Below are 16,898 nucleotides of genomic sequence, written 5' to 3'. Positions count from 1 at the left end.
GCCATTGATACACAGAAGTTTTAGTTGCAAACGATAATCCAAAATTTTCTTGTGAGCTGGAAATTTGTGGTTTTTGTGCTCATCTAAAACTTATTCTGTCAGGTATCATTTGTTATAGTTAATGTCTGCGTTGGTGGTATAGTGGTGAGAATAGCTGCTTCCCAAGCAGTTGACCCGGGTTCGATTCCCGGCCAATGCATCGATATTCTTTAACATTCCCTGGACTTCGCCATTGATACACAGAAGTTTTAGTTGTAAACGCTAATCCAAAATTTCATTGTGAGAAGGACATTCGTGGTTTTTCTACTCATCTTAAACCTCTGTGAACTTATTCTGTCAGGTATCATATGTCTTATTTAAAGTAGGTGTTGGTGGTATAGTGGTGAGAATAGCTGCTTCCCAAGTAGTTGACCCGGGTTCGATTCCCGGCCAATGCAATGAAATTCATTAACAAATGTCGGCACATGAAAGAGTGATACTGGGATATATTAGTGGACAAGAACAATCCAAACTTTGTTTGTGAGAAGGAAGATCGTGTTTTTTATGATCATCTGAAACCCCCGTGAACTTATTTTGTCAGTTATCATTTGTGTTATTCAAAGTATGCGTTGGTGGTATAGTGGTGAGAATAGCTGCTTCCCAAGCAGTTGACCCGGGTTCGATTCCCGGCCAATGCATCGATAATCTTTAACATTCCCTGGTCTTGACCATAGATACACAAACATTTTTAGTTGAAAACGATAATCCAAAATTTCATTGTGAGCTGGAAATTCTTGGTTTTTGTCCTCATCTAAAACTTATTCTGTCAGGTATCATTTGTATTAGTTAATGTAAGCGTTGGTGGTATAGTGGTGAGAATAGCTGCTTCCCAAGCAGTTGACCCGGGTTCGATTCCCGGCCAATGCATCGAAAATCTTTAACATTCCCTGGACTTGGCCATTGATACACAGAAGTTTTAGTTGTAAACGCTAATCCAAAATTTCATTGTGAGAAGGACATTCGTGGTTTTTCTACTCATCTTAAACCTCTGTGAACTTATTCTGTCAGGTATCATATGTCTTATTTAAAGTAGGTGTTGGTGGTATAGTGGTGAGAATAGCTGCTTCCCAAGTAGTTGACCCGGGTTCGATTCCCGGCTAATGAAATGAAATTCATTAACAAATGTCGGCACGTGAAAGTTTGATACTGGGATATATTAGTGGACAAGAACAATCCAAACTTTGTTTGTGAGAAGGAAGATCGTGTTTTTTATGATCATCTGAAACCCCCGTGAACTTATTTTGACAGTTATCATTTGTGTTTTTTACAGTATGCGTTGGTGGTATAGTGGTGAGAATAGCTGCTTCCCAAGCAGTTGACCCGGGTTCGATTCCCGGCCAATGCATCAACAATCTTTAACATTCCCTGGGCTTGGCCATTGATACACAGAAGTTTTAGTTCCAAACGATAATCCCAAATTTTCTTGTGAGCTGGAAATTTGTGGTTTTTGTGCTCATCTAAAACTTATTCTGTCAGGTATCATTTGTTATAGTTAATGTCTGCGTTGGTAGTATAGTGGTGAGAATAGCTGCTTCCCAAGCAGTTGACCCGGGTTCGATTCCCGGCCAATGCATCGATATTCTTTAACATTCCCTGGACTTCGCCATTGATACACAGAAGTTTTAGTTGTAAACGCTAATCCAAAATTTCATTGTGAGAAGGACATTCGTGGTTTTTCTACTCATCTTAAACCTCTGTGAACTTATTCTGTCAGGTATCATATGTCTTATTTAAAGTAGGTGTTGGTGGTATAGTGGTGAGAATAGCTGCTTCCCAAGTAGTTGACCCGGGTTCGATTCCCGGCCAATGAAATGAAATTCATTAACAAATGTCGGCACATGAAAGAGTGATACTGGGATATATTAGTGGACAAGAACAATCCAAACTTTGTTTGTGAGAAGGAAGATCGTGTTTTTTATGATCATCTGAAACCCCCGTGAACTTATTTTGTCAGTTATCATTTGTGTTATTTACAGTATGCGTTGGTGGTATAGTGGTGAGAATAGCTGCTTCCCAAGAAGTTGACCCGGGTTCGATTCCCGGACAATGCATCGATAATCTTTAACATTCCCTGGACTTGACCATAGATACACAAACATTTTTAGTTGAAAACGAAAATCCAAAATTTCATTGTGAGCTGGAAATTCTTGGTTTTTGTCCTCATCTAAAACTTATTCTGTCAGGTATCATTTGTTTTAGTTAATGTAAGCGTTGGTGGTATAGTGGTGAGAATAGCTGCTTCCCAAGCAGTTGACCCGGGTTCGATTCCCGGCCAATGCATCGATAATCTATAACATTCCCTGGGCTTGGCCATTGATACACAGAAGTTTTAGTTGCAAACGATAATCCAAAATTTTCTTGTGAGCTGGAAATTTGTGGTTTTTGTGCTCATCTAAAACTTATTCTGTCAGGTATCATTTGTTATAGTTAATGTCTGCGTTGGTGGTATAGTGGTGAGAATAGCTGCTTCCCAAGCAGTTGACCCGGGTTCGATTCCCGGCCAATGCATCGATAATCTTTAACATTCCCTGGACTTCGCCATTGATACACAGAAGTTTTAGTTGTAAACGCTAATCCAAAATTTCATTGTGAGAAGGACATTCGTGGTTTTTCTACTCATCTTAAACCTCTGTGAACTTATTCTGTCAGGTATCATATGTCTTATTTAAAGTAGGTGTTGGTGGTATAGTGGTGAGAATAGCTGCTTCCCAAGTAGTTGACCGGGGTTAGATTCCCGGCCAATGAAATGAAATTCATTAACAAATGTCGGCACGTGAAAGATTGATACTGGGATATATTAGTGGACAAGAACAATCCAAACTTTGTTTGTGAGAAGGAAGATCGTGTTTTTTATGATCATCTGAAACCCCCGTGAACTTATTTTGACAGTTATCATTTGTGTTATTTACAGTATGCGTTGGTGGTATAGTGGTGAGAATAGCTGCTTCCCAAGCAGTTGACCCGGGTTCGTTTCCCGGCCAATGCATCAACAATCTTTAACATTCCCTGGGCTTGGCCATTGATACACAGAAGTTTTAGTTGCAAACGATAATCCAAAATTTTCTTGTGAGCTGGAAATTTGTGGTTTTTGTGCTCATCTAAAACTTATTCTGTCAGGTATCATTTGTTATAGTTAATGTCTGCGTTGGTGGTATAGTGGTGAGAATAGCTGCTTCCCAAGCAGTTGACCCGGGTTCGATTCCCGGCCAATGCATCGATAATCATTAACATTCCCTGGACTTCGCCATTGATACACAGAAGTTTTAGTTGTAAACGCTAATCCAAAATTTCATTGTGAGAAGGATATTCGTGGTTTTTCTACTCATCTTAAACCTCTGTGAACTTATTCTGTCAGGTATCATATGTCTTATTTTAAGTAGGTGTTGGTGGTATAGTGGTGAGAATAGCTGCTTCCCAAGTAGTTGACCCGGGTTCGATTCCCGGCCAATGAAATGAAATTCATTAACAAATGTCGGCACGTGAAAGATTGATACTGGGATATATTAGTGGACAAGAACAATCCAAACTTTGTTTGTGAGAAGGAAGATCGTGTTTTTTATGATCATCTGAAACCCCCGTGAACTTATTTTGACAGTTATCATTTGTGTTATTTACAGTATGCGTTGGTGGTATAGTGGTGAGAATAGCTGCTTCCCAAGCAGTTGACCTGGGTTCGATTCCCGGCCAATGCATCGTTAATCTTTAACATTCCCTGGACTTGACCATAGATACACAAACATTTTTAGCTGAAAACGATAATCCAAAATTTCATTGTGAGAAGGAAATTCGTGGTTTTTGTCCTCATCTAAAACTTATTCTGTCAGGTATCATTTGTTTTAGTTAATGTAATCGTTGGTGGTATAGTGGTGAGAATAGCTGCTTCACAAGCAGTTGACCCGGGTTCGATTCCCGGCCAATGCATCAACAATCTTTAACATTCCCTGGGCTTGGCCATTGATACACAGAAGTTTTAGTTGCAAACGATAATCCAAAATTTTCTTGTGAGCTGGAAATTTGTGGTTTTTGTGCTCATCTAAAACTTATTCTTTCAGGTATCATTTGTTATAGTTAATGTCTGCGTTGGTGGTTTAGTGGTGAGAATAGCTGCTTCCCAAGCAGTTGACCCGGGTTCGATTCCCGGCCAATGCATCGATAATCTTTAACATTCCCTGGACTTCGCCATTGATACACAGAAGTTTTAGTTGTAAACGCTAATCCAAAATTTCATTGTGAGAAGGACATTCGTGGTTTTTCTGCTCATCTTAAACCTCTGTGAACTTATTCTGTCAGGTATCATATTTTTTATTTAATGTAGGCGTTGGTGGTATAGTGGTGAGAATAGCTGCTTCCCAAGTAGGTCACCCGGGTTCGATTCCCGGCCAATGCAATGAAATTCATTAACAAATGTCGGCACATGAAAGAGTGATACTGGGATATATTAGTGGACAAGAACAATCCAAACTTTGTTTGTGAGAAGGAAGATCGTGTTTTTTATGATCATCTGAAACCCCCGTGAACTTATTTTGTCGTTTATCATTTGTGTTATTCTTAGTATGCGTTGGTGGTATAGTGGTGAGAATAGCTGCTTCCCAAGCAGTTGACCCGGGTTCGATTCCCGGCCAATGCATCGATAATCTTTAACATTCCCTGGACTTGACCATAGATACACAAAGATTTTTAGTTGAAAACGATAATCCAAAATTTCATTGTGAGCTGGAAATTCTTGGTTTTTGTCCTCATCTAAAACTTATTCTGTCAGGTATCATTTGTTTTAGTTAATGTAAGCGTTGGTGGTATAGTGGTGAGAATAGCTGCTTCCCAAGCAGTTGACCCGGGTTCGATTCCCGGCCAATGCATCGATAATCTTTAACATTCCCTGGACTTCGCCATTGATACACAGAAATTTTAGTTGTAAACGCTAATCCAAAATTTCATTGTGAGAAGGACATTCGTGGTTTTTCTGCTCATCTTAAACCTCTGTGAACTTATTCTGTCAGGTATCATATTTTTTATTTAAAGTAGGCGTTGGTGGTATAGTGGTGAGAATAGCTGCTTCCCAAGTAGGTCACCCGGGTTCGATTCCCGGCCAATGCAATGAAATTCATCAACAAATGTCGGCACATGAAAGAGTGATACTGGGATATATTAGTGGACAAAAACAATCCAAACTTTGTTTGTGAGAAGGAAGATCGTGTTTTTTATGATCATCTGAAACCCCCGTGAACTTATTTTGTCAGTTATCATTTGTGTTATTTACAGTATGCGTTGGTGGTATAGTGGTGAGAATAGCTGCTTCCCAAGCAGTTGACCCGGGTTCGATTCCCGGCCAATGCATCGATAATCTTTAACATTCCCTGGTCTTGACCATAGATACACAAACATTTTTAGTTGAAAACGATAATCCAAAATTTCATTGTGAGCTGGAAATTCTTGGTTTTTGTCCTCATCTAAAACTTATTCTGTCAGGTATCATTTGTATTAGTTAATGTAAGCGTTGGTGGTATAGTGGTGAGAATAGCTGCTTCCCAAGCAGTTGACCCGGGTTCGATTCCCGGCCAATGCATCGAAAATCTTTAACATTCCCTGGACTTGGCCATTGATACACAGAAGTTTTAGTTGTAAACGCTAATCCAAAATTTCATTGTGAGAAGGACATTCGTGGTTTTTCTACTCATCTTAAACCTCTGTGAACTTATTCTGTCAGGTATCATATGTCTTATTTAAAGTAGGTGTTGGTGGTATAGTGGTGAGAATAGCTGCTTCCCAAGTAGTTGACCCGGGTTCGATTCCCGGCTAATGAAATGAAATTCATTAACAAATGTCGGCACGTGAAAGTTTGATACTGGGATATATTAGTGGACAAGAACAATCCAAACTTTGTTTGTGAGAAGGAAGATCGTGTTTTTTATGATCATCTGAAACCCCCGTGAACTTATTTTGACAGTTATCATTTGTGTTTTTTACAGTATGCGTTGGTGGTATAGTGGTGAGAATAGCTGCTTCCCAAGCAGTTGACCCGGGTTCGATTGCCGGCCAATGCATCAACAATCTTTAACATTCCCTGGGCTTGGCCATTGATACACAGAAGTTTTAGTTGCAAACGATAATCCAAAATTTTCTTGTGAGCTGGAAATTTGTGGTTTTTGTGCTCATCTAAAACTTATTCTGTCAGGTATCATTTGTTATAGTTAATGTCTGCGTTGGTGGTATAGTGGTGAGAATAGCTGCTTCCCAAGCAGTTGACCCGGGTTCGATTCCCGGCCAATGCATCGATATTCTTTAACATTCCCTGGACTTCGCCATTGATACACAGAAGTTTTAGTTGTAAACGCTAATCCAAAATTTCATTGTGAGAAGGACATTCGTGGTTTTTCTACTCATCTTAAACCTCTGTGAACTTATTCTGTCAGGTATCATGTGTCTTATTTAAAGTAGGTGTTGGTGGTATAGTGGTGAGAATAGCTGCTTCCCAAGTAGTTGACCCGGGTTCGATTCCCGGCCAATGAAATGAAATTCATTAACAAATGTCGGCACGTGAAAGATTGATACTGGGATATATTAGTGGACAAGAACAATCCAAACTTTGTTTGTGAGAAGGAAGATCGTGTTTTTTATGATCATCTGAAACCCCCGTGAACTTATTTTGACAGTTATCATTTGTGTTATTTACAGTATGCGTTGGTGGTATAGTGGTGAGAATAGCTGCTTCCCAAGCAGTTGACCCGGGTTCGATTCCCTGCCAATGCATCGATAATCTTTAACATTCCCTGGACTTGACCATAGATACACAAACTTTTTTAGCTGAAAACGATAATCCAAAATTTCATTGTGAGAAGGAAATTCGTGGTTTTTGTCCTCATCTAAAACTTATTCTGTCAGGTATCATTTGTTTTAGTTAATGTAATCGTTGGTGGTATAGTGGTGAGAATAGCTGCTTCCCAAGCAGTTGACCCGGGTTCGATTCCCGGCCAATGCATCAACACTCTTTAATATTCCCTGGGCTTGGCCATTGATACACAGAAGTTTTAGTTGCAAACGATAATCCAAAATTTTCTTGTGAGCTGGAAATTTGTGGTTTTTGTGCTCATCTAAAACTTATTCTGTCAGGTATCATTTGTTCTAGTTATTGTCTGCGTTGGTGGTATAGTGGTGAGAATAGCTGCTTCCCAAGCAGTTGACCCGGGTTCGATTCCCGGCCAATGCATCGATAATCTTTAACATTCCCTGGACTTCGCCATTGATACACAGAAGTTTTAGTTGTAAACGCTAATCCAAAATTTCATTGTGAGAAGGACATTCGTGGTTTTTCTGCTCATCTTAAACCTCTGTGAACTTATTCTGTCAGGTATCATATTTTTTATTTAAAGTAGGCGTTGGTGGTATAGTGGTGAGAATAGCTGCTTCCCAAGTAGGTCACCCGGGTTCGATTCCCGGCCAATGCAATGAAATTCATTAACAAATGTCGGCACATGAAAGAGTGATACTGGGATATATTAGTGGACAAGAACAATCCAAACTTTGTTTGTGAGAAGGAAGATCGTGTTTTTTATGATCATCTGAAACCCCCGTGAACTTATTTTGTCAGTTATCATTTGTGTTATTTACAGTATGCGTTGGTGGTATAGTGGTGAGAATAGCTGCTTCCCAAGCAGTTGACCCGGGTTCGATTCCCGGCCAATGCATCGATAATCTTTAACATTCCCTGGACTTGACCATAGATACACAAACATTTTTAGTTGAAAACGATAATCCAAAATTTCATTGTGAGCTGGAAATTCTTGGTTTTTGTCCTCATCTAAAACTTATTCTGTCAGGTATCATTTGAATTAGTTAATGTAAGCGTTGGTGGTATAGTGGTGAGAATAGCTGCTTCCCAAGCAGTTGACCTGGGTTCGATTCCCGGCCAATGCATCGAAAATCTTTAACATTCCCTGGGCTTGGCCATTGATACACAGAAGTTTTAGTTGCAAACGATAATCCAAAATTTTCTTGTGAGCTGGAAATTTGTGGTTTTTGTGCTCATCTAAAACTTATTCTGTCAGGTATCATTTGTTATAGTTAATGTCTGCGTTGGTGGTATAGTGGTGAGAATAGCTGCTTCCCAAGCAGTTGACCCGGGTTCGATTCCCGGCCAATGCATCGATAATCTTTAACATTCCTTGGACTTCGCCATTGATACACAGAAGTTTTAGTTGTAAACGCTAATCCAAAATTTCATTGTGAGAAGGACATTTGTGGTTTTTCTACTCATCTTAAACCTCTGTGAACTTATTCTGTCAGGTATCATATGTCTTATTTAAAGTAGGCGTTGGTGGTATAGTGGTGAGAATAGCTGCTTCCCAAGTAGGTCACCCGGGTTCGATTCCCGGCCAATGCAATGAAATTCATTAACAAATGTCGGCACATGAAAGAGTGATACTGGGATATATGAGTGGACAAGAACAATCCAAACTTTGTTTGTGAGAAGGAAGATCGTGTTTTTTATGATCATCTGAAACCCCCGTGAACTTATTTTGTCAGTTATCATTTGTGTTATTTACAGTATGCGTTGGTGGTATAGTGGTGAGAATAGCTGCTTCCCAAGCAGTTGACCCGGGTTCGCTTCCCGGCCAATGCATCAACAATCTTTAACATTCCCTGGGCTTGGCCATTGATACACAGAAGTTTTAGTTGCAAACGATAATCCAAAATTTTCTTGTGAGCTGGAAATTTGTGGTTTTTGTGCTCATCTAAAACTTATTCTGTCAGGTATCATTTGTTATAGTTAATGTCTGCGTTGGTGGTATAGTGGTGAGAATAGCTGCTTCCCAAGCAGTTGACCCGGGTTCGATTCCCGGCCAATGCATCGATAATCTTTAACATTCCCTGGACTTCGCCATTGATACACAGAAGTTTTAGTTGTAAACGCTAATCCAAAATTTCATTGTGAGAAGGACATTCGTGGTTTTTCTACTCATCTTAAACCTCTGTGAACTTATTCTGTCAGGTATCATATGTCTTATTTAAAGTAGGTGTTGGTGGTATAGTGGTGAGAATAGCTGCTTCCCAAGTAGTTGACCCGGGTTCGATTCCCGGCCAATGAAATGAAATTCATTAACAAATGTCGGCACGTGAAAGATTGATACTGGGATATATTAGTGGACAAGAACAATCCAAACTTTGTTTGTGAGAAGGAAGATCGTGTTTTTTATGATCATCTGAAACCCCCGTGAACTTATTTTGACAGTTATCATTTGTGTTATTTACAGTATGCGTTGGTGGTATAGTGGTGAGAATAGCTGCTTCCCAAGCAGTTGACCCGGGTTAGATTCCCGGCCAATGCATCGATAATCTTTAACATTCCCTGGACTTGACCATAGATACACAAACATTTTTAGTTGAAAACGATAATCCAAAATTTCATTGTGAGAAGGAAATTTGTGGTTTTTGTCCTCATCTAAAACTTATTCTGTCAGGTATCATTTGTTTTAGTTAATGTAAGCGTTGGTGGTATAGTGGTGAGAATAGCTGCTTCCCAAGCAGTTGACCCGGGTTCGATTCCCGGCCAATGCATCAACAATCTTTAACATTCCCTGGGCTTGGCCATTGATACACAGAAGTTTTAGTTGCAAACGATAATCCAAAATTTTCTTGTGAGCTGGAAATTTGTGGTTTTTGTGCTCATCTAAAACTTATTCTGTCAGGTATCATTTATTATAGTTAATGTCTGCGTTGGTGGTATAGTGGTGAGAATAGCTGCTTTCCAAGCAGTTGACCCGGGTTCGATTCCCGGCCAATGCATCAATAATCTTTAACATTCCCTGGACTTCGCCATTGATACACAGAAATTTTAGTTGTAAACGCTAATCCAAAATTTCATTGTGAGAAGGACATTCGTGGTTTTTCTGCTCATCTTAAACCTCTGTGAACTTATTCTGTCAGGTATCATATTTTTTATTTAAAGTAGGCGTTGGTGGTATAGTGGTGAGAATAGCTGCTTCCCAAGTAGGTCACCCGGGTTCGGTTCCCGGCCAATGCAATGAAATTCATTAACAAATGTCGGCACATGAAAGAGTGATACTGGGATATATTAGTGGACAAGAACAATCCAAACTTTGTTTGTGAGAAGGAAGATCGTGTTTTTTATGATCATCTGAAACCCCCGTGAACTTATTTTGACAGTTATCATTTGTGTTTTTTACAGTATGCGTTGGTGGTATAGTGGTGAGAATAGCTGCTTCCCAAGCAGTTGACCCGGGTTCGATTCCCGGCCAATGCATCAACAATCTTCAACATTCCCTGGGCTTGGCCATTGATACACAGAAGTTTTAGTTGCAAACGATAATCCAAAATTTTCTTGTGAGCTGGAAATTTGTGGTTTTTGTGCTCATCTAAAACTTATTCTGTCAGGTATCATTTGTTATAGTTAATGTCTGCGTTGGTGGTATAGTGGTGAGAATAGCTGCTTCCCAAGCAGTTGACCCGGGTTCGATTCCCGGCCAATGCATCGATAATCTTTAACATTCCCTTGACTTCGCCATTGATACACAGAAGTTTTAGTTGTAAACGCTAATCCAAAATTTCATTGTGAGAAGGACATTCGTGGTTTTTCTACTCATCTTAAACCTCTGTGAACTTATTCTGTCAGGTATCATATGTCTTATTTAAAGTAGGTGTTGGTGGTATAGTGGTGAGAATAGCTGCTTCCCAAGTAGTTGACCCGGGTTCGATTCCCGGCCAATGAAATTCATTAACAAATGTCGGCACGTGAAAGATTGATACTGGGATATATTAGTGGACAAGAACAATCCAAACTTTGTTTGTGAGAAGGAAGATCGTGTTTTTTATGATCATCTGAAACCCCCGTGAACTTATTTTGACAGTTATCATTTGTGTTATTTACAGTATGCGTTGGTGGTATAGTGGTGAGAATAGCTGCTTCCCAAGCAGTTGACCCGGGTTCGATTCCCTGCCAATGCATCGATAATCTTTAACATTCCCTGGACTTGACCATAGATACACAAACATTTTTAGCTGGAAAACGATAAACCAAAATTTCATTGTGAGAAGGAAATTCGTGGTTTTTGTCCTCATCTAAAACTTATTCTGTCAGGTATCATTTGTTTTAGTTAATGTAAGCGTTGGTGGTATAGTGGTGAGAATAGCTGCTTCCCAAGCAGTTGACCCGGGTTCGATTCCCGGCCAATGCATCAACAATCTTTAACATTCCCTGGGCTTGGCCATTGATACACAGAAGTTTTAGTTGCAAACGATAATCCAAAATTTTCTTGTGAGCTGGAAATTTGTGGTTTTTGTGCTCATCTAAAACTTATTCTGTCAGGTATCATTTGTTTTACTTAATGTAAGCGTTGGTGGTATAGTGGTGAGAATAGCTGCTTCCCAAGCAGTTGACCCAGGTTCGATTCCCGGCCAATGCATCGATAATCTTTAACATTCCCTGGACTTGGCCATTGATACACAGAAGTTTTAGTTGTAAACGCTAATCCAAAATTTCATTGTGAGAAGGACATTCGTGGTTTTTCTGCTCATCTTAAACCTCTGTGAACTTATTCTGTCAGGTATCATATTTTTTATTTAAAGTAGGCATTGGTGGTATAGTGGTGAGAATAGCTGCTTCCCAAGTAGGTCACCCGGGTTCGATTCCCGGCCAATGCAATGAAATTCATTAACAAATGTCGGCACATGAAAGAGTGATACTGGGATGTATTAGTGGACAAGAACAATCCAAACTTTGTTTGTGAGAAGGAAGATCGTGTTTTTTATGATCATCTGAAACCCCCGTGAACTTATTTTGTCAGTTATCATTTGTGTTATTTACAGTATGCGTTGGTGGTATAGTGGTGAGAATAGCTGCTTCCCAAGCAGTTGACCCGGGTTCGATTCCCGGCCAATGCATCGATAATTTTTAACATTCCCTGGACTTGACCATAGATACACAAACATTTTTAGTTGAAAACGATAATCCAAAATTTCATTGTGAGCTGGAAATTCTTGGTTTTTGTCCTCATCTAAAACTTATTCTGTCAGGTATCATTTGTTTTAGTTAATGTAAGCGTTGGTGGTATAGTGGTGAGAATAGCTGCTTCACAAGCAGTTGACCCGGGTTCGATTCCCGGCCAATGCATCGAAAATCTTTAACATTCCCTGGGCTTGGCCATTGATACACAGAAGTTTTAGTTGCAAACGATAATCCAAAATTTTCTTGTGAGCTGGAAATTTGTGGTTTTTGTGCTCATCTAAAACTTATTCTGTCAGGTATCATTTGTTATAGTTAATGTCTGCGTTGGTGGTATAGTGGTGAGAATAGCTGCTTCCCAAGCAGTTGACCCGGGTTCGATTCGCGGCCAATGCATCGATAATCTTTAACATTCCCTGGACTTCGCCATTGATACACAGAAGTTTTAGTTGTAAACGCTAATCCAAAATTTCATTGTGAGAAGGACATTCGTGGTTTTTCTACTCATCTTAAACCTCTGTGAACTTATTCTGTCAGGTATCATATGTCTTATTTAAAGTAGGTGTTGGTGGTATAGTGGTGAGAATAGCTGCTTGCCAAGTAGTTGACCCGGGTTCGATTCCCGGCCAATGAAATGATATTCATTAACAAATGTCGGCACGTGAAAGATTGATACTGGGATATATTAGTGGACAAGAACAATCCAAACTTTGTTTGTGAGAAGGAAGATCGTGTTTTTTATGATCATCTTAAACCCCCGTGAACTTATTTTGACAGTTATCATTTGGGTTATTTACAGTATGAGTTGGTGGTATAGTGGTGAGAATAGCTGCTTCCCAAGCAGTTGACCCGGGTTCGATTCCCTGCCAATGCATCAATAATCTTTAACATTCCCTGGACTTGACCATAGATACACAAACATTTTTAGCTGAAAACGATAATCCAAAATTTCATTGTGAGCTGGAAATTCGTGGTTTTTGTCCTCATCTAAAACTTATTCTGTCAGGTATCATTTGTTTTAGTTAATGTAATCGTTGGTGGTATAGTGGTGAGAATAGCTGCTTCCCAAGCAGTTGACCCGGGTTCGATTCCCGGCCAATGCATCAACAATCTTTAACATTCCCTGGGCTTGGCCATTGATACACAGAAGTTTTAGTTCGAAACGATGATCCAAAATTTCCTTGTGAGCTAGAAATTTGTGGTTTTTGTGCTCATCTAAAACATATTCTGTCAGGTATCATATGTTTTATTTAAAGTAGGCGTTGGTGGTATAGTGGTGAGAATAGCTGCATCCCTAGTAGGTGACCCGGGTTCGATTCCCGGCCAATGTAATGAAATTCATTAACAAATGTCGGCACATGAAAGAGTGATACTGGGATATATTAGTGGACAAGAACAATCCAAACTTTGTTTGTGAGAAGGAAGATCGTGTTTTTTATGATAATCTGAAACCCCTGTGAACTTATTCTGTCAGTTATCATTTGTGTTATTTACAGTATGCGTTGGTGGTATAGTGGTGAGAATAGCTGCTTCCCAAGCAGTTGACCCGGGTTCGAATCCCGGCCAATGCATCGACAATCATTAACATTCCCTGGACGTGGGCATTGATACACAGAAGTTTTAGTTGTAAACGCTAATCCAAAATTTCATTGTGAGAAGGACATTCGCTGTTTTTCTGCTCATCTTAAACCTCTGTGAACTTATACTGTCAGGTATCATATGTTTTAGTTACTGTAGGCGTTGGTGGTATAGTGGTGAGAATTGCTGCTTCCCAAGCAGTTGACCCGGGTTCGATTCCCGGCCAATGCATCGATAATCTTTAACATTCCCTGGACTTGGCCATTGATACACAGAATTTTTAGTTGTAAACGCTAATCCAAAATTTCATTGTGAGAAGGACATTCGTGGTTTTTCTACTCATCTTAAACCTCGGTGAACTTATTCTGTCAGGTATCATATGTTTTATTTAAAGTAGGTGTTGGTGGTATAGTGGTGAGAATAGCTGCTTCCCAAGTAGTTGACCCGGGTTCGATTCCCGGCCAATAAAATGAAATTCTTTAACAAATGTCGGCACGTGAAAGATTGATACTGGGATATATTAGTGGACAAGAACAATCCAAACTTTGTTTGTGAGAAGGAAGATCGTGTTTTTTATGATCATCTGAAACCCCCGTGAACTTATTTTGACAGTTATCATTTGTGTTATTTACAGTATGCGTTGGTGGTATAGTGGTGAGAATAGCTGCTTCCCAAGCAGTTGACCCGGGTTAGATTCCCGGCCAATGCATCGATAATCTTTAACATTCCCTGGACTTGACCATAGATACACAAACATTTTTAGTTGAAAACGATAATCCAAAATTTCATTGTGAGAAGGAAATTCGTGGTTTTTGTCCTCATCTAAAACTTATTCTGTCAGGTATCATTTGTTTTAGTTAATGTAAGCGTTGGTGGTATAGTGGTGAGAATAGCTGCTTCCCAAGCAGTTGACCAGGGTTCGATTCCCGGCCAATGCATCAACAATCTTTAACATTCCCTGGGCTTGGCCATTGATACACAGAAGTTTTAGTTGCAAACGATAATCCAAAATTTTCTTGTGAGCTGGAAATTTGTGGTTTTTGTGCTCATCTAAAACTTATTCTGTCAGGTATCATTTGTTATAGTTAATGTCTTCGTTGGTGGTATAGTGGTGAGAATAGCTGCTTCCCAAGCAGTTGACCAGGGTTCGATTCCCGGCCAATGCATCGATAATCTTTAACATTCCCTGGACTTCGCCATTGATACACAGAAATTTTAGTTGTAAACGCTAATCCAAAATTTCATTGTGAGAAGGACATTCGTGGTTTTTCTGCTCATCTTAAACCTCTGTGAACTTATTCTGTCAGGTATCATATTTTTTATTTAAAGTAGGCGTTGGTGGTATAGTGGTGAGAATAGCTGCTTCCCAAGTAGGTCACCCGGGTTCGATTCCCGGCCAATGCAATGAAATTCATTAACAAATGTCGGCACATGAAAGAGTGATACTGGGTTATATTAGTGGACAAGAACAATCCAAACTTTGTTTGTGAGAAGGAAGATCGTGTTTTTTATGATCATCTGAAACCCCCGTGAACTTATTTTGTCAGTTATCATTTGTGTTATTTACAGTATGCGTTGGTGGTATAGTGGTGAGAATAGCTGCTTCCCAAGCAGTTGACCCGGGTTCGATTCCCGGCCAATGCATCGTTAATCTTTAACATTCCCTGGACTTGACCATAGATACACAAACATTTTTAGTTGAAAACGATAATCCAAAATTTCATTGTGAGCTGGAAATTCTTGGTTTTTGTCCTCATCTAAAACTTATTCTGTCAGGTATCATTTGTATTAGTTAATGTAAGCGTTGGTGGTATAGTGGTGAGAATAGCTGCTTCCCAAGCAGTTGACCCGGGTTCGATTCCCGGCCAATGCATCGAAAATCTTTAACATTCCCTGGACTTGGCCATTGATACACAGAAGTTTTAGTTGTAAACGCTAATCCAAAATTTCATTGTGAGAAGGACATTCGTGGTTTTTCTACTCATCTTAAACCTCTGTGAACTTATTCTGTCAGGTATCATATGTCTTATTTAAAGTAGGGGTTGGTGGTATAGTGGTGAGAATAGCTGCTTCCCAAGTAGTTGACACGGGTTCGATTCCCGGCCAATGAAATGAAATTCATTAACAAATGTCGGCACGTGAAAGATTGATACTGGGATATATTAGTGGACAAGAACAATCCAAACTTTGTTTGTGAGAAGGAAGATCGTGTTTTTTATGATCATCTGAAACCCCCGTGAACTTATTTTGACAGTTATCATTTGAGTTATTTACAGTATGCGTTGGTGGTATAGTGGTGAGAATAGCTGCTTCCCAAGCAGTTGACCCGGGTTCGATTCCCGGCCAATGCATCAATAATCTTTAACATTCCCTGGGCTTGGCCATTGATACACAGAAGTTTTAGTTGCAAACGATAATCCAAAATTTTCTTGTGAGCTGGAAATTTGTGGTTTTTGTGCTCATCCAAAACTTATTCTGTCAGGTATCATTTGTTATAGTTAATGTCTGCGTTGGTGGAATAGTGGTGAGAATAGCTGCTTCCCAAGCAGTTGGCCCGGGTTCGATTCCCGGCCAATGCATCGACAATCTTTAACATTCCCTGGACTTCGCCATTGATACACAGAAGTTTTAGTTCGAAACGATGATCCAAAATTTCCTTGTGAGCTGGAAATTTGTGGTTTTTGTGCTCATCTAAAACATATTCTGTCAGGTATCATATGTTTTATTTAAAGTAGGCGTTGGTGGTATAGTGGTGAGAATAGCTGCATCCCTAGTAGGTGACCCGGGTTCGATTCCCGGCCAATGTAATGAAATTCATTAACAAATGTCGGCACATGAAAGAGTGATACTGGGATATGTTAGTGGACAAGAACAATCCAAACTTTGTTTGTGAGAAGGAAGATCGTGTTTTTTATGATAATCTGAAACCCCTGTGAACTTATTCTGTCAGTTATCATTTGTGTTATTTACAGTATGCGTTGGTGGTATAGTGGTGAGAATAGCTGCTTCCCAAGCAGTTGACCCGGGTTCGATTCCCGGCCAATGCATCGACAATCATTAACATTCCCTGGACGTGGGCATTGATACACAGAAGTTTTAGTTGTAAACGCTAATCCAAAATTTCATTGTGAGAAGGACATTCGCTGTTTTTCTGCTCATCTTAAACCTCTGTGAACTTATACTGTCAGGTATCATATGTTTTAGTTACTGTAGGCGTTGGTGGTATAGTGGTGAGACTTGCTGCTTCCCAAGCAGTTGACCTGGGTTCGATTCCCGGCTAATGCATTGTAATTCGTTGACAAATTTCGTCACATGAAAGTTTGAT

General features: G+C 39.7%; 45 non-coding genes across 45 annotated transcripts; all 45 read left to right on the top strand.

The window, feature by feature from the left end:
* The first annotated feature begins 127 nt into the window (after positions 1-127).
* On the top strand, positions 128-199 carry trnag-ccc (transfer RNA glycine (anticodon CCC)). The gene has a single exon. It is a non-coding gene; the product is annotated as a tRNA-Gly (tRNA).
* Positions 200-365: 166 nt separating this feature from the next.
* On the top strand, positions 366-437 carry trnag-ccc (transfer RNA glycine (anticodon CCC)). The gene has a single exon. It is a non-coding gene; the product is annotated as a tRNA-Gly (tRNA).
* Positions 438-605: 168 nt separating this feature from the next.
* Positions 606-677, top strand: trnag-ccc (transfer RNA glycine (anticodon CCC)). Its single transcript has one exon. It is a non-coding gene; the product is annotated as a tRNA-Gly (tRNA).
* A 157-nt stretch (positions 678-834) lies between these two features.
* Positions 835-906, top strand: trnag-ccc (transfer RNA glycine (anticodon CCC)). The gene has a single exon. It is a non-coding gene; the product is annotated as a tRNA-Gly (tRNA).
* A 406-nt stretch (positions 907-1,312) lies between these two features.
* trnag-ccc (transfer RNA glycine (anticodon CCC)) lies at positions 1,313-1,384 on the top strand. Its single transcript has one exon. It is a non-coding gene; the product is annotated as a tRNA-Gly (tRNA).
* Positions 1,385-1,540: 156 nt separating this feature from the next.
* Positions 1,541-1,612, top strand: trnag-ccc (transfer RNA glycine (anticodon CCC)). The gene has a single exon. It is a non-coding gene; the product is annotated as a tRNA-Gly (tRNA).
* Positions 1,613-2,247: 635 nt separating this feature from the next.
* trnag-ccc (transfer RNA glycine (anticodon CCC)) lies at positions 2,248-2,319 on the top strand. Its single transcript has one exon. It is a non-coding gene; the product is annotated as a tRNA-Gly (tRNA).
* Positions 2,320-2,475: 156 nt separating this feature from the next.
* Positions 2,476-2,547, top strand: trnag-ccc (transfer RNA glycine (anticodon CCC)). The gene has a single exon. It is a non-coding gene; the product is annotated as a tRNA-Gly (tRNA).
* Positions 2,548-2,953: 406 nt separating this feature from the next.
* On the top strand, positions 2,954-3,025 carry trnag-ccc (transfer RNA glycine (anticodon CCC)). Its single transcript has one exon. It is a non-coding gene; the product is annotated as a tRNA-Gly (tRNA).
* A 156-nt stretch (positions 3,026-3,181) lies between these two features.
* Positions 3,182-3,253, top strand: trnag-ccc (transfer RNA glycine (anticodon CCC)). Its single transcript has one exon. It is a non-coding gene; the product is annotated as a tRNA-Gly (tRNA).
* A 406-nt stretch (positions 3,254-3,659) lies between these two features.
* On the top strand, positions 3,660-3,731 carry trnag-ccc (transfer RNA glycine (anticodon CCC)). Its single transcript has one exon. It is a non-coding gene; the product is annotated as a tRNA-Gly (tRNA).
* Positions 3,732-4,116: 385 nt separating this feature from the next.
* Positions 4,117-4,188, top strand: trnag-ccc (transfer RNA glycine (anticodon CCC)). The gene has a single exon. It is a non-coding gene; the product is annotated as a tRNA-Gly (tRNA).
* Positions 4,189-4,594: 406 nt separating this feature from the next.
* On the top strand, positions 4,595-4,666 carry trnag-ccc (transfer RNA glycine (anticodon CCC)). Its single transcript has one exon. It is a non-coding gene; the product is annotated as a tRNA-Gly (tRNA).
* A 157-nt stretch (positions 4,667-4,823) lies between these two features.
* Positions 4,824-4,895, top strand: trnag-ccc (transfer RNA glycine (anticodon CCC)). The gene has a single exon. It is a non-coding gene; the product is annotated as a tRNA-Gly (tRNA).
* Positions 4,896-5,301: 406 nt separating this feature from the next.
* trnag-ccc (transfer RNA glycine (anticodon CCC)) lies at positions 5,302-5,373 on the top strand. The gene has a single exon. It is a non-coding gene; the product is annotated as a tRNA-Gly (tRNA).
* Positions 5,374-5,530: 157 nt separating this feature from the next.
* Positions 5,531-5,602, top strand: trnag-ccc (transfer RNA glycine (anticodon CCC)). The gene has a single exon. It is a non-coding gene; the product is annotated as a tRNA-Gly (tRNA).
* A 406-nt stretch (positions 5,603-6,008) lies between these two features.
* Positions 6,009-6,080, top strand: trnag-ccc (transfer RNA glycine (anticodon CCC)). Its single transcript has one exon. It is a non-coding gene; the product is annotated as a tRNA-Gly (tRNA).
* Positions 6,081-6,236: 156 nt separating this feature from the next.
* Positions 6,237-6,308, top strand: trnag-ccc (transfer RNA glycine (anticodon CCC)). Its single transcript has one exon. It is a non-coding gene; the product is annotated as a tRNA-Gly (tRNA).
* Positions 6,309-6,714: 406 nt separating this feature from the next.
* Positions 6,715-6,786, top strand: trnag-ccc (transfer RNA glycine (anticodon CCC)). The gene has a single exon. It is a non-coding gene; the product is annotated as a tRNA-Gly (tRNA).
* A 157-nt stretch (positions 6,787-6,943) lies between these two features.
* On the top strand, positions 6,944-7,015 carry trnag-ccc (transfer RNA glycine (anticodon CCC)). The gene has a single exon. It is a non-coding gene; the product is annotated as a tRNA-Gly (tRNA).
* A 156-nt stretch (positions 7,016-7,171) lies between these two features.
* trnag-ccc (transfer RNA glycine (anticodon CCC)) lies at positions 7,172-7,243 on the top strand. Its single transcript has one exon. It is a non-coding gene; the product is annotated as a tRNA-Gly (tRNA).
* Positions 7,244-7,649: 406 nt separating this feature from the next.
* Positions 7,650-7,721, top strand: trnag-ccc (transfer RNA glycine (anticodon CCC)). The gene has a single exon. It is a non-coding gene; the product is annotated as a tRNA-Gly (tRNA).
* Positions 7,722-7,878: 157 nt separating this feature from the next.
* Positions 7,879-7,950, top strand: trnag-ccc (transfer RNA glycine (anticodon CCC)). The gene has a single exon. It is a non-coding gene; the product is annotated as a tRNA-Gly (tRNA).
* A 156-nt stretch (positions 7,951-8,106) lies between these two features.
* Positions 8,107-8,178, top strand: trnag-ccc (transfer RNA glycine (anticodon CCC)). The gene has a single exon. It is a non-coding gene; the product is annotated as a tRNA-Gly (tRNA).
* A 406-nt stretch (positions 8,179-8,584) lies between these two features.
* Positions 8,585-8,656, top strand: trnag-ccc (transfer RNA glycine (anticodon CCC)). Its single transcript has one exon. It is a non-coding gene; the product is annotated as a tRNA-Gly (tRNA).
* A 156-nt stretch (positions 8,657-8,812) lies between these two features.
* On the top strand, positions 8,813-8,884 carry trnag-ccc (transfer RNA glycine (anticodon CCC)). The gene has a single exon. It is a non-coding gene; the product is annotated as a tRNA-Gly (tRNA).
* Positions 8,885-9,290: 406 nt separating this feature from the next.
* Positions 9,291-9,362, top strand: trnag-ccc (transfer RNA glycine (anticodon CCC)). Its single transcript has one exon. It is a non-coding gene; the product is annotated as a tRNA-Gly (tRNA).
* A 157-nt stretch (positions 9,363-9,519) lies between these two features.
* trnag-ccc (transfer RNA glycine (anticodon CCC)) lies at positions 9,520-9,591 on the top strand. Its single transcript has one exon. It is a non-coding gene; the product is annotated as a tRNA-Gly (tRNA).
* A 156-nt stretch (positions 9,592-9,747) lies between these two features.
* Positions 9,748-9,819, top strand: trnag-ucc (transfer RNA glycine (anticodon UCC)). The gene has a single exon. It is a non-coding gene; the product is annotated as a tRNA-Gly (tRNA).
* A 406-nt stretch (positions 9,820-10,225) lies between these two features.
* On the top strand, positions 10,226-10,297 carry trnag-ccc (transfer RNA glycine (anticodon CCC)). Its single transcript has one exon. It is a non-coding gene; the product is annotated as a tRNA-Gly (tRNA).
* Positions 10,298-10,453: 156 nt separating this feature from the next.
* On the top strand, positions 10,454-10,525 carry trnag-ccc (transfer RNA glycine (anticodon CCC)). The gene has a single exon. It is a non-coding gene; the product is annotated as a tRNA-Gly (tRNA).
* Positions 10,526-10,926: 401 nt separating this feature from the next.
* On the top strand, positions 10,927-10,998 carry trnag-ccc (transfer RNA glycine (anticodon CCC)). The gene has a single exon. It is a non-coding gene; the product is annotated as a tRNA-Gly (tRNA).
* Positions 10,999-11,156: 158 nt separating this feature from the next.
* On the top strand, positions 11,157-11,228 carry trnag-ccc (transfer RNA glycine (anticodon CCC)). Its single transcript has one exon. It is a non-coding gene; the product is annotated as a tRNA-Gly (tRNA).
* Positions 11,229-11,384: 156 nt separating this feature from the next.
* trnag-ccc (transfer RNA glycine (anticodon CCC)) lies at positions 11,385-11,456 on the top strand. The gene has a single exon. It is a non-coding gene; the product is annotated as a tRNA-Gly (tRNA).
* Positions 11,457-11,862: 406 nt separating this feature from the next.
* Positions 11,863-11,934, top strand: trnag-ccc (transfer RNA glycine (anticodon CCC)). The gene has a single exon. It is a non-coding gene; the product is annotated as a tRNA-Gly (tRNA).
* A 1,092-nt stretch (positions 11,935-13,026) lies between these two features.
* Positions 13,027-13,098, top strand: trnag-ccc (transfer RNA glycine (anticodon CCC)). The gene has a single exon. It is a non-coding gene; the product is annotated as a tRNA-Gly (tRNA).
* A 396-nt stretch (positions 13,099-13,494) lies between these two features.
* On the top strand, positions 13,495-13,566 carry trnag-ccc (transfer RNA glycine (anticodon CCC)). Its single transcript has one exon. It is a non-coding gene; the product is annotated as a tRNA-Gly (tRNA).
* A 166-nt stretch (positions 13,567-13,732) lies between these two features.
* On the top strand, positions 13,733-13,804 carry trnag-ccc (transfer RNA glycine (anticodon CCC)). The gene has a single exon. It is a non-coding gene; the product is annotated as a tRNA-Gly (tRNA).
* Positions 13,805-14,210: 406 nt separating this feature from the next.
* trnag-ccc (transfer RNA glycine (anticodon CCC)) lies at positions 14,211-14,282 on the top strand. The gene has a single exon. It is a non-coding gene; the product is annotated as a tRNA-Gly (tRNA).
* A 157-nt stretch (positions 14,283-14,439) lies between these two features.
* On the top strand, positions 14,440-14,511 carry trnag-ccc (transfer RNA glycine (anticodon CCC)). Its single transcript has one exon. It is a non-coding gene; the product is annotated as a tRNA-Gly (tRNA).
* A 634-nt stretch (positions 14,512-15,145) lies between these two features.
* Positions 15,146-15,217, top strand: trnag-ccc (transfer RNA glycine (anticodon CCC)). The gene has a single exon. It is a non-coding gene; the product is annotated as a tRNA-Gly (tRNA).
* A 157-nt stretch (positions 15,218-15,374) lies between these two features.
* Positions 15,375-15,446, top strand: trnag-ccc (transfer RNA glycine (anticodon CCC)). Its single transcript has one exon. It is a non-coding gene; the product is annotated as a tRNA-Gly (tRNA).
* Positions 15,447-15,852: 406 nt separating this feature from the next.
* trnag-ccc (transfer RNA glycine (anticodon CCC)) lies at positions 15,853-15,924 on the top strand. The gene has a single exon. It is a non-coding gene; the product is annotated as a tRNA-Gly (tRNA).
* Positions 15,925-16,080: 156 nt separating this feature from the next.
* Positions 16,081-16,152, top strand: trnag-ccc (transfer RNA glycine (anticodon CCC)). Its single transcript has one exon. It is a non-coding gene; the product is annotated as a tRNA-Gly (tRNA).
* A 396-nt stretch (positions 16,153-16,548) lies between these two features.
* On the top strand, positions 16,549-16,620 carry trnag-ccc (transfer RNA glycine (anticodon CCC)). Its single transcript has one exon. It is a non-coding gene; the product is annotated as a tRNA-Gly (tRNA).
* Positions 16,621-16,898: the final 278 nt, after the last annotated feature.

Source organism: Gadus macrocephalus, chromosome 4 (assembly GCF_031168955.1).
Source record: "Gadus macrocephalus chromosome 4, ASM3116895v1".
In the NCBI taxonomy this organism is placed as follows: Eukaryota; Metazoa; Chordata; class Actinopteri; order Gadiformes; family Gadidae; genus Gadus; species Gadus macrocephalus.
This window is presented reverse-complemented; position numbering and strand designations above follow the sequence as displayed.